General features: G+C 37.7%; 1 protein-coding gene across 8 annotated transcripts in view; it reads left to right on the top strand.

Annotated features, from left to right (window-relative positions):
* Positions 1-5,122: 5,122 nt before the first annotated feature.
* The window catches only part of LOC125231728 (potassium voltage-gated channel protein Shab), a 133,433-nt gene continuing 127,810 nt past the window's right edge, over positions 5,123-10,745 (top strand). For 3 of the 8 annotated variants that reach the window (XM_048137285.1, XM_048137284.1, XM_048137280.1), the window contains exon 1: positions 5,126-5,329. The gene's annotated coding sequence lies outside the window, so the exon portion shown is untranslated. Of the gene's footprint in view, positions 5,330-10,745 lie in introns of all 8 variants that reach the window. The other 5 variants (XM_048137283.1, XM_048137286.1, XM_048137281.1 and 2 more) reach the window with 3 other exon arrangements.

Raw genomic sequence — 10,745 nt, 5'->3', positions numbered from 1 at the left:
CTACATAAATGTGGCTTTTCATTCATATTTATTGCTTTTAGATATATATTGTATAGAAAGAACAGAATAGGATAATGTTATAAAAAAGTTATCACGTTTAATTTTTTTTTAATTTTTGTATTTTTTTTATTTTAAGTACATTAATCACTAAAATAACCATAAAATACAATCATTACGGCTTTCGTGTCTTAAAAATAGTGATTATACCTGAAATCATTGACAAAACTTATTGAAATGAGCATTCAAATCACCCTATCGGGCGATGTAAATTATTTTTTATCACTCGTCGTATAATATATTTCTACAACAAAATATACATTTTCTAAAAGTAGATAAATGTAGCTATTAAATAATATTTTTTATTTAGAAAAAACCATTACAGTTTTCATAAAATGTGCAATAATATGTATAAAAAAAAATCTCGTTTTCAGATTTTCCCATTTTATTTTGTATTTTTGTTCTAAAATACATTTTTTTTGTTCCAAAAATGAATTCCTCGTCCTTCATTTATCCGAAAATGATATATTGCATGCCCTATTTTGTATAGTTTTAGAGAAATATGGTTTCAAAGGAAGCGCGGAGGCGCCAGCCTTCCCCCCCTCCTCCCTCCTAAATTAAGGGGGGCTCTCGATGCCTCCCGATCTTTATCTACTCAGGGCCACCTAATGAACAACTGTGCCAAGTCTCAGTGCTTAATCATAAAATGCAGGGTTCCCATACAAGACATAGCAATAGCGTCCCCAGTATAGTTCGTTATACGTATTCTACATCATCTTACTCCTCGCCCTTAATCCATCCTGAAAACAGGACGATACTGCTGCGATGTTTCCACTGCTATTTTTTTGTGCCAAGCTGTACATTAGTACTTTGTATGTCTTTCCCGTCACGGAACAATGGTGTTCCGGACCTTTGGGAGGCGTGCGCGGGGCCGAAGCCAACGCGTAGAGGCCCTTTGGACACTTTAATGAAATGTAAGGGGTACACCGAGCGGATGCCCTTGTCATCATGGGACACACGCTGAGGCAACACCCGCCATGGTGTAAGGACTGTTATTGAAATCGAATTTGAGAGTTAATGGAATCTAAAATGAACTGGGTTATTGGATGAAAGTGATGAACTAAATACTAGGCTATGGGATAAAAAACCGGACGCCTGCCTAATAAAACGGTATGCAATATTATTTCTGGCAGACGGTGCCTCGTCCCCACAAGATGGGCCCCCAGAAAAAGCGACATCCAAGATGGCTCAAGGGCAACACCTGTGTGAGAACTCAAGGGTGTCAAGAGGTGTACACCGCTTTCTGCCCCGTGGCCGTTGTTAAGCCACTGTACCAACTCGCGTCTTATGCAAATTTTCACTTCCACCCCTGGAGCATGTAGCCCTAACGACTCCACTCTGGACGGCCAGCCAAGGCAAGCCAGAGGCAGAGAGTCCTGTTCCACCCATCCGCCTTACGGGTAACAGAAATCCCCAGGAGCACTCGGGTACGTGGGGTCACTGTTCCCAAACAGCTCGCCACAAGCTGCCCTGCGTTGACTGATTGCACTGGTAATACCAGTGGGCGATGGGGTCGTCACATCCCTACGCCATTAATACTATTATTAGGCTAGTTCTTATTAGGTAGTTTTTTGCTCGAATGTGTACGATGCACGGACTTGCCCCCACCACCTCGCCTAATGGTCTAAAAGTTTGCCGCGCACTGTACCATTCGTTTTGTACAGCCAGTGCAAAAAAGTATAGAAATTAAAAAGTGGAAACATTGTAGTGTTCCTTTTTCCACATATTGTAAATTGATTTCAAAAGAGACGACACTACAGTGTTGCCAGTTTTTTATTTCTACAATTTTTGCCACGTATTGCTGTATAAGGGTGCGCGCCCACGGGCGACAAAGTTGCTCGGCGACTTACGTATTTGTATGAAAAGTTGCGTCGCTTCGTGAGCGCACTTTCATACTAGCCCATGGTCGCGACAAAAAAGTCGCTTCGAAATGTCGCCCGTGGGCGCACCCTCTTACAAGTACGATAGTTAAGTGTACCTACGCATGTTAAGACAAGTTACTAATCACTCCGTCACAGCAATGTGAAGAACAACCCAAAACAAATTAAATATTAAATTTTAGATGCCCCGTGTGGTGACTGGTGAGTGGTGACGGACAAATACTTTTATCACCCCTTTCCTCCTGTGTGTGTCGTAAAAGCAGATTGTGGGATATGGGTTTGGGCTGAAAGCTGTCTTTAATATCACAATTTTGTTAACCTTTAACCCCTAAATTGCTGAAAATGGCACTGAAACTTGAGAAAATTCATGTACTCTCCTCTCTTTGGGCAGTACCGACTGATATATGTATAAAAAGTTATTTTCAAAATTGTCGATTTGATCATAACATCTGCACGGGCCTTTAATACCTAACATACAACGGCGCGAAATCCAAAAGTTATCCGATAGTTATGCGTTGCTTTTCACCTCAACGTTTCTAAATGCCACTCAGGATGAGGCGGTATGGACGTAGTATCTTCTTAGTAGTTTGTGATCGTATGTTATTATCCGGAAACAATATCATTTAAAATGCCGATTGTTGAAAACGACATTGATATCTGTCGTTTAATTGAAGAAGTAGAGGAAAGACCGATTTTATATGACAAGAATTTAAAAGAATTTTCCGACAATATTGAGAATAACGATGCCGGATTGTAAAATTATAACTTCATCAAAACTTTCAAACTATGTTTTAAACACTCATTCTGAAGTACCAAGTTTTTTTTTGGATAGGCTCTCAATTTCATGAAAAAAGAAAAAGTTGCGTCGCTCACGTCGCTGTCGTTCCCGTGGGCGCACCTTGTAAATTGTCGCGAGGAGCGACGACGACGACAGAGACAAAAAAGTCGCCGAGCAGCTTAGTCGCCCGTGGGCGCGCACCCTAAAAGTTGCCGATTTTTTGCTCTATTAAAAAAAATTGTAGGTTTAATCTGTGATATCACAGTCACCTCGCGCACTGGCCAGTGTTTTAATGGCCGCTGTACACACATGGCCAACAGTTCCACCAACCCCCTTGGCCATGTGTGTAGAGGGCTACTTGGCCGTAAGTTTGCAGTTGGCGCTTGCGCTTGCCGGCCAACCGATTCGTGTCGGTTTTTTGTCCACACATCAAAGGATCTTGGCGCCAATGGCCAACTGCGTTTACACGTTGGCGCTTCATTCAGTTGGTCGTCAGCCGTCAGAGAGGACAGTAGTGATATATTTACGAAAATAATAAGTTTATCTATGCCAATAATAGTGTAGATTTTAGGAAATAAAATAACCTTGCAAATGTTTAATGTATTTCCTAAAAAAGATAAATGTTCTTATCAGAATATTCAAAAAATTGTTAATATTGCAAATAATTTAATTTTACTACGGGGTTATTATTTTTAAATATTTTTTTTCTGACAACGTCTATGACCAAGAATTTCCTAGATTTTTTCATTACACGTCCATCTTTCATGAAGAGCCAATGCCAAGTGATTGGTTCGCCAATGTGTAAACAGCGGCTCTTATCTTGGCCAAGGGGTTTCACAAAGGGCTGGTGGAACCGTTGGCCATGTGTGTACAGGGGCCATAAAAGGAAAACATGTCTTTCGTGATTGGATTTTGTTTTGCATCTTTGTTGCTGATGCCGCCACGAAAAACTTTATTTGGAACAATACATAATACAGTGAAACATAAAAAAATATTAGATTTAATTATTACTTACCTATTATTCAACGCAGAACAGCTTGTGGCGAGCTGTTGAGGAGTTCCAACCCCACGTCTCGGCAGCTACCTACGTGCTACTGTTTTTCTCAGGTTCTGTGCCGCTGGCTGCATTAGCAGGCTGTTCGAACAGGTTAGTGACTATTTCTAACGACTTCATTTTGACTAACGTGAATTGCAAAACAGACCAGACAATAAGGAGAATGATTCTTTCTACTCCAAGAAACGTAAGTATCAAACTGACTTTGTCAGACTCAACTCAACTTTTTGTCAGAAAAAAATTAAAATTCGAATTTCCCACCTTATTTTCTGAGCAGTCGAATCACTTGACCCTGCCTGCTATAAGCTGAAGGTCATGGGTTCGAATTCCGGTAAAGGCATGTTCCTGAGTCATGGATGGTTTCTACTTTTAAAAGTGGTGAAAATAAGTACTTATTAAATGGTAATAAAGGCTCTCTAGATTTTTCGAAAATAGATAGCAAAATTGCATTTCATCCACAAGAGTGCAAAGTAATTCCATGCAATTTTAACTTGATTTTTTTTATGCTGGCTGGTAGTATTTACTTACCTATGATTTACCGAAATGATCATTTTGATTTAGTCTGACAGTTTACAGTAAGTATTTTATTCGTGTTTCTCAGTGGCAAAGCTTGTTTAACCTTCGTACCTTGAAACCCTCGCAACGCTCAAGATTCCACTTTTAGAAATCATTAATATCAGTGTTCATTGTAACTCATAACAAAAGAAAGTACCTAACTGCTAATTATTTAGTTTTACAAATCGTTAAAATAAGCACTTCAGGAGCTGATGAATGTTTTTATCAAAGTCGACTCGCAAATCAAAGTAATTACGATTTACGGTAAGTACCTTTTCTTGCATACCGTACCGGCTCATGGATGTTTAATACAGTACGCCTAGGCAAATATCTCTGAAAATGAAAATAGACACTAGTTTTTACGATAGCGACTGCCATCTGGCCTTCCAACCCAGAGGTTCTAGGCCTTTTATGGACTAGCCCGGTTTCCTCACAACGGTTACTTCACCGAAAAAGACTGGCACATTTTTAACCCATAAATGCATAACCTTGATAAAAATTTATTCAAATTTGAATTTTGACATGCTGTCATTAGCGTCATACATCACTATACATTTAAGGGTTAAATGACTTTTCGTAGGTACGTACATAAGTTTCTTTTTGTAGAAGCCGAAAGCTCTTACCGCCAGGCCATCAGTGCTCTTCCCAACTTACGGTACTAAGAAAATAAAAATTACCGGTAGACTAGGTTACAAAAACTTATGCGAAGCAACAAAAGAAAGTTGTGTGCTTTGCGCAGAGAAAGCTCTGGGCGGGCGGCGCGGGGCGGGCGAGCGGGCGCAAATAGTCGGCGCGGCGCAGTCGGACTCAGCCCCGAGGCGGATCAGCCGCGCGACCCGCGACTCCACCGACACCGACCGGCCACCAGTGCGCGCGTTACCTTCCGTGCTAGTGCTGTGACCAGTGACTGTGAACGACCTGACCACCCAGCTTGCCGCCCGGTGCCCTCGCCCGCTCCAGCCACGGCGCACGCTCGACACCACCCACATCAAGGTTATAAGGAAGGTAAACAACGACCTTTCATTCATAATTTTATTCCTATTTATAATGGTAATTATTAATTTATAATTCAACACCGATTGGACGTTGTTACGCGACAGAGTTAAGAAAAGAAAATATCCAAATTGGGTTGGTCTTAAAATTAATCAATAAAAGTATACTAGGATTATTAAGTTTGAATAGGTCTAAGATAGGTAAGCTTTAAAATTTATCACTACCGTCAAAACAGATACAGCTTGTTATAACCTTAATTAGAGTAATAAAAATGTCTACGTAATTTACACGTGTAGCTATAAATTGCGTTGAATCAACACTCGTAGAGACACTTGCGAGACATAAACTTTTGTTTGCGCCAGTGGTATGTGGGTGCATGACACTGTGTGACCCATTTTCGCAACACCGAGATTCGACAACTGAACGTTTGGCAATAAGTCCGGGACACTTCGCGGTTGTTCTCGCTTGCTTTGATCATTGTATTTTAAGAATATTCGGAAGCTCCGCGTGTCTGCCAATCGCGCTAATGTTTTAAATTAGAGGTATTGATCGTAAAGTGCGCATTCAATGCAGGAGAGCTTTTAAAATTGTAACGATCTTTACAGTGTTCAATATAATAGAGTACCTATATTTAAGTGTTATTTTTAAACAACGCTGTTATAATCAAACACTTAAATTATAACCAATAAGAATCTTGCAATTTTATTTTCAATCTTGATATCTTTTTCATAAATTTCACCATGGATACTCCTATTCACAAAATTACACCACATAATAACATAATGAACGCTATTATTCAAATTATTTGAGGAAAGGGGGAAGAAATACAAGGAAGGGAAAGGCCAATTTATTAGCTAAACACGCCTAAATAAATACCTATAAATTTAAGGTCATCAAAGAGATTGCAGGCAATCATAGAGCCAATGGAGCTTACTTTATTATCAGTTATCATTCGTTGATATTTTACTTGAAATGGAGATCAGCCATAGCTGTGCTTCCTCTTTTGATTTTAAGTATTTATACTATACATCAATTAAATCATTCAATTGTAAATACATTTGTTGTACACAATAAAGTGATTACTTCTCTGTTTGGGATTTAAAAAATATGAATTTCGCTCCTTTATAAAGAAGAACATAAAAACTCAGCGATATAGCGACTAGTATAACTATGGTAAATAGTCGCGTTAAATACTTCATTCTTTTATAACACAAAGGCCCAGAGAGGGGAAAACGAAGACGCTTGTGTGGAGCGATCTCACTATCTTCACAGCATAATAAAGATTACTATCGTACAGTATGGCCACTCCCGCTACCCGCTGAAAGTTCCGCCCACCCCCTCTCGGTTACCTCACAGTCACCGCCTGTCAAAAAGGCGAACACTGCGGACAGTCGACCTGTCATATCTCACTCATACAAGCATAGTACGCGTTCACCTACACGAGCATAGATGTGTGCTAGGAACGCGCCTCTATATCTTTGTTCATATATTTGTTCGCCAGTGTCCGAGGTGTGTTATTAACTAATTATTTAATGAAATATATACCTAGCAGGATTAGTAGGTAGTAATAGAAAGTTGAACACAATAACTAATGTACATTTAAGTAAATATGTTAATTATGCTGGGTTAAAGCATCCATGTGGTCATGTATTTAAGAATAACCACGAAACCTTAACTATGACAAAATGCGTCTCACCACAGAATATACAGTGCGTAAACGTAATAAGGGCGATAAATGAAACCAGGCATATAATCCAATATTGTTATCATTAATTAAGAGGTGTTTTTGAGTTACTCTTAATGTATAATAGGTCTCACTGCGGGTCTAGTTCTAGTCGAACTCACATTTTTGTGCTTGAGGAAAAAAAAAAGCTCAACAACAAATTTTAATTTCAATCTCGTATATACACGGTGTTTCCGGTATCACTCAAAACCTCAGACACCCCAACTGATTTTTATTTTTTTAAACTCATCTAGAGTATTCATCTTTTAATCTGATCGTTACTTTTTTTTTAATTGAATTTTTAATTTTCTGTACAGCTCTACTTGACTTTTAGCTCTACACTCAATAAAATAATTGCTAACTACCATAATAAACCATAAGTCTATTTATTTGTGTATGTTACTGCAACGACATAAGGTTTACCAATAGACAGCTAAGATGTCACTGTAAAACACTTTAAAGCTTTGTCACAGTAAACTTCAAATTGGACAGGTAATCGCAGTAAGCAAATAAACTCAATATTCAAAATGATAAGGTTGTAATTAGGTACGAGTTCAATTTGTTATGACTTATGATAAACATTAAGATTAAACTGACAAACAACGTCAAACTAGTAGCGGAAAAAATAATCGTCCAAGTAACCGGCCAGTATTAATACCCCTAAATACTGAAAAAAGGTAAACAACCTCTAGCAATGCGATATACACAATGTTGTATTACGAGTACAATAGAATGGGCACGTAAAAAATAACTAATAATACTAATTTAAATAAAAATATTACCCCCATCAAGATATAGCTCAATCGATTCTACTCTCGATTCTGAACAAAGTGTTTTCAGGTTTTTAGTGTTAAGTGAAACACGGTGTATACATTAATAAACGCAGATTTGGTTAATGAAGCGAATTTAAAACAGAAAACACGTGTTCAACCCGCTAAGCCCAGCTCCTGGTCGATCTGCAAATACTACCAAGCAAATAGCCCCAAGCAGAGCGCTCCCGGCTGTTTGCTCATCCCTTGTCTAGTCTCCTTGCCAATTAAGCTATACGTGCCGCTTGGAAAGACTGTTTTAACCTACTAAGGCCAACTTGCATCAACCACTTAACTCAGGGTTAGTGTGCTGTCATCTGTCAAATTCCATATAAAATGGTGGGTTAACCCTCCATTTTCGTTGGTGCAAGTGGTCCTTAATACATAACATTTACAGGTGGCTATTGTTTATGTCAAAGAATGATTCACGATAGACTGAAGTTTACATTAAACCATGACACCAATTACGTGGTCATTGGCGTAAAAAATTAAGCGCGCAAATTAGTTACCTATTTTGAATGCACGGAGTGCATCTGTACTGTGCTAATTCAATTGTATTAAAAACAATTTCAATTAAATAAACATCTAGAGCGGAAAAAAACCGGCCAAGTGCGAGTTGTACTCGCGTTGAAAGGGTTCCGTACACCACAAGAAGGGCTTAAGCGCCTCCTTGTTTGTAGGCACTCATTTTTGAAAATTATCGATATTTTGATAATTTCTAAAAAAAACAGAAATGAATTTATAATTATGTAATATTCAAACGCGCTCAACAGAATTTCAAGAGATTTGGTAACTCCTTGCAGCGGCAGTGAGTGAAATTCGTAATTTGAGTTTTTTTCTTTTAAGTCCGACTTACGCTTGACTGTAGATTTCTAATAGCTTTTTTAATTGAAGACTATGGCTCCCCACAGACAGTCTTAAAAATTCATAATCTTAAAAAAAACTTGTATGCAATCTGACAGTTCAGATCTGTCAGTGTCTTGTCAGTGTCAGTTTGAACTGTCAGATTGCATACAAGTTTTTTTTAAGATTATGAATTTTTAAGACTGTCTGTGGGGAGCCTATCTGGTGTATTTTTTTGAAAATTTGGTAATTTTTTGCCTATGTTCTTAAATTACTTGACCAAATATTATTTAAAAAAAATACTATTGAAATACTTATAAAAAGTTTTTCATTTGACATGTAACACAATATAGTTCAAAAAACATTGATTTTAATTTTCACTTTTACCCCCCTAAAATTGGCCCCGATAATTGAATTTTCTTAATTTAAATTACATGTCCGTCTTTGGGTCACAGGTTAACATAAATATGTATGCCACAAAATAACCGGTTCAGTAGTTTTGGAGAAAATTGGCTGTGACAGACAGACGCACGAGTGAGCCTATAAGGGTTCCGTTTTTCCTTTTTGAGGTATGGAACCATAAAAATGACTACATTTGTATGAAAAGGCGGTTATCGTGAGTCCGCCACTTTCTTTCCTCTTAACTTAACTTCAAGTGGGGCATCGTAGCAATGGCGTAGGCAGATCGCAGCACGGGCGTAGACCTGCTACGGGAAATTAATGATTATGCAACGCATTGGGAGGGATCTTTTGTACAACTTTCGTTGTTTTTTTATTTATTTATTGTTGATTGATTCTAATTGTACTTCTATAAAATTGGTTTTGTTTTGTTTTAAAATTGTTTTAGTTAAACAAGACCCGTAATTGTATTATATGTAAAGGTGACTTTGTACAGAGACGTTGTATTCTGACGCCTGTTTCGTTAGATTAAAGTTGGGACAACATTTAATATTCTGACAGCGCCAAGATTACAGTACTTGCACTAATACCTCCTAACAGTGAGTAACTGCTGTACAAAACTTTAGATTGAATGATTATATAATATTGAGTTGCATTATCAACCCGCAACGTAGAATGAGCTGCTGATACAACTGACCCCCCTGCATATAAATTTGTTTACAGAGGGGGTCACTTTATCTTTGCCGCTGATTGTGAATTTGAAGTATCAATTCAGCACAATCGAGAAGTAACAATTTTAATAATAAAACTACCGTGAGACACTGACATGTTTCGCTCCGTAACGAGGAGCATTTTCATTGAGTAATGCAAATGAAAATGCTCCTCGTTACGGTCAATCAGATAAATGTTTTTAAGTCTTGTAAGTAAATAGAAATAACTTGTTACTTCTCATATTAAACATGTAAAATCGGTAACTCACGTAAATTGTCGAAGATCGCTCGACATGTTTCGCTCCGTAACGAGGAGCATTTTCATTGAATAATGCAAATGAAAATGCTCCTCGTTACAGAGCGAAACATGTCGAGCGATCTTCGACAATTTACGTGAGTTACCGATTTTACATGTTTAATATATGAGAAGTAACAAGTTATTTCTATTTACTTACAAGACTTAAAAACATTTATCTGATTGACCGTAACGAGGAGCATTTTCATTGAATAATGCAAATGAAAATGCTCCTCGTTACAGAGCGAAACATGTCGAGCGATCTTCGACAATTTACGTGAGTTACCGATTTTACATGTTTAATATGAGAAGTATCAAGTTATTTCTATTTATTTACAAGACTTAAAAACATTTATCTTCAATAATTTGAAATAATAAAAGCTAGTAAAATAACTTGTTTGTTTTGAAACTTAAACCAATTTGGCAGAGTTTATAATAATATTTACGTTAACAAATTGCATTATCTTTATAATTTACAAGAATACCCCTCGAATTCGACGGATTAGTGTTGTGGCAATATGATTACGCGTATAAGCATATTAGTTTAATAGTGTTTCGCTGGTCCATTTATCGCTTGATTGCTTCACCGTACTTACGTTGTGATTTTTCATCATTATTAGCACTATTTAGATAAGTTAATTATCTCATG

Source organism: Leguminivora glycinivorella, chromosome 12 (assembly GCF_023078275.1).
Source record: "Leguminivora glycinivorella isolate SPB_JAAS2020 chromosome 12, LegGlyc_1.1, whole genome shotgun sequence".
NCBI classification, from domain to species: domain Eukaryota; kingdom Metazoa; phylum Arthropoda; class Insecta; order Lepidoptera; family Tortricidae; genus Leguminivora; species Leguminivora glycinivorella.
Note: the sequence above shows the minus strand (reverse complement) of the source record. Positions and strands in the feature narration are given on the sequence as shown.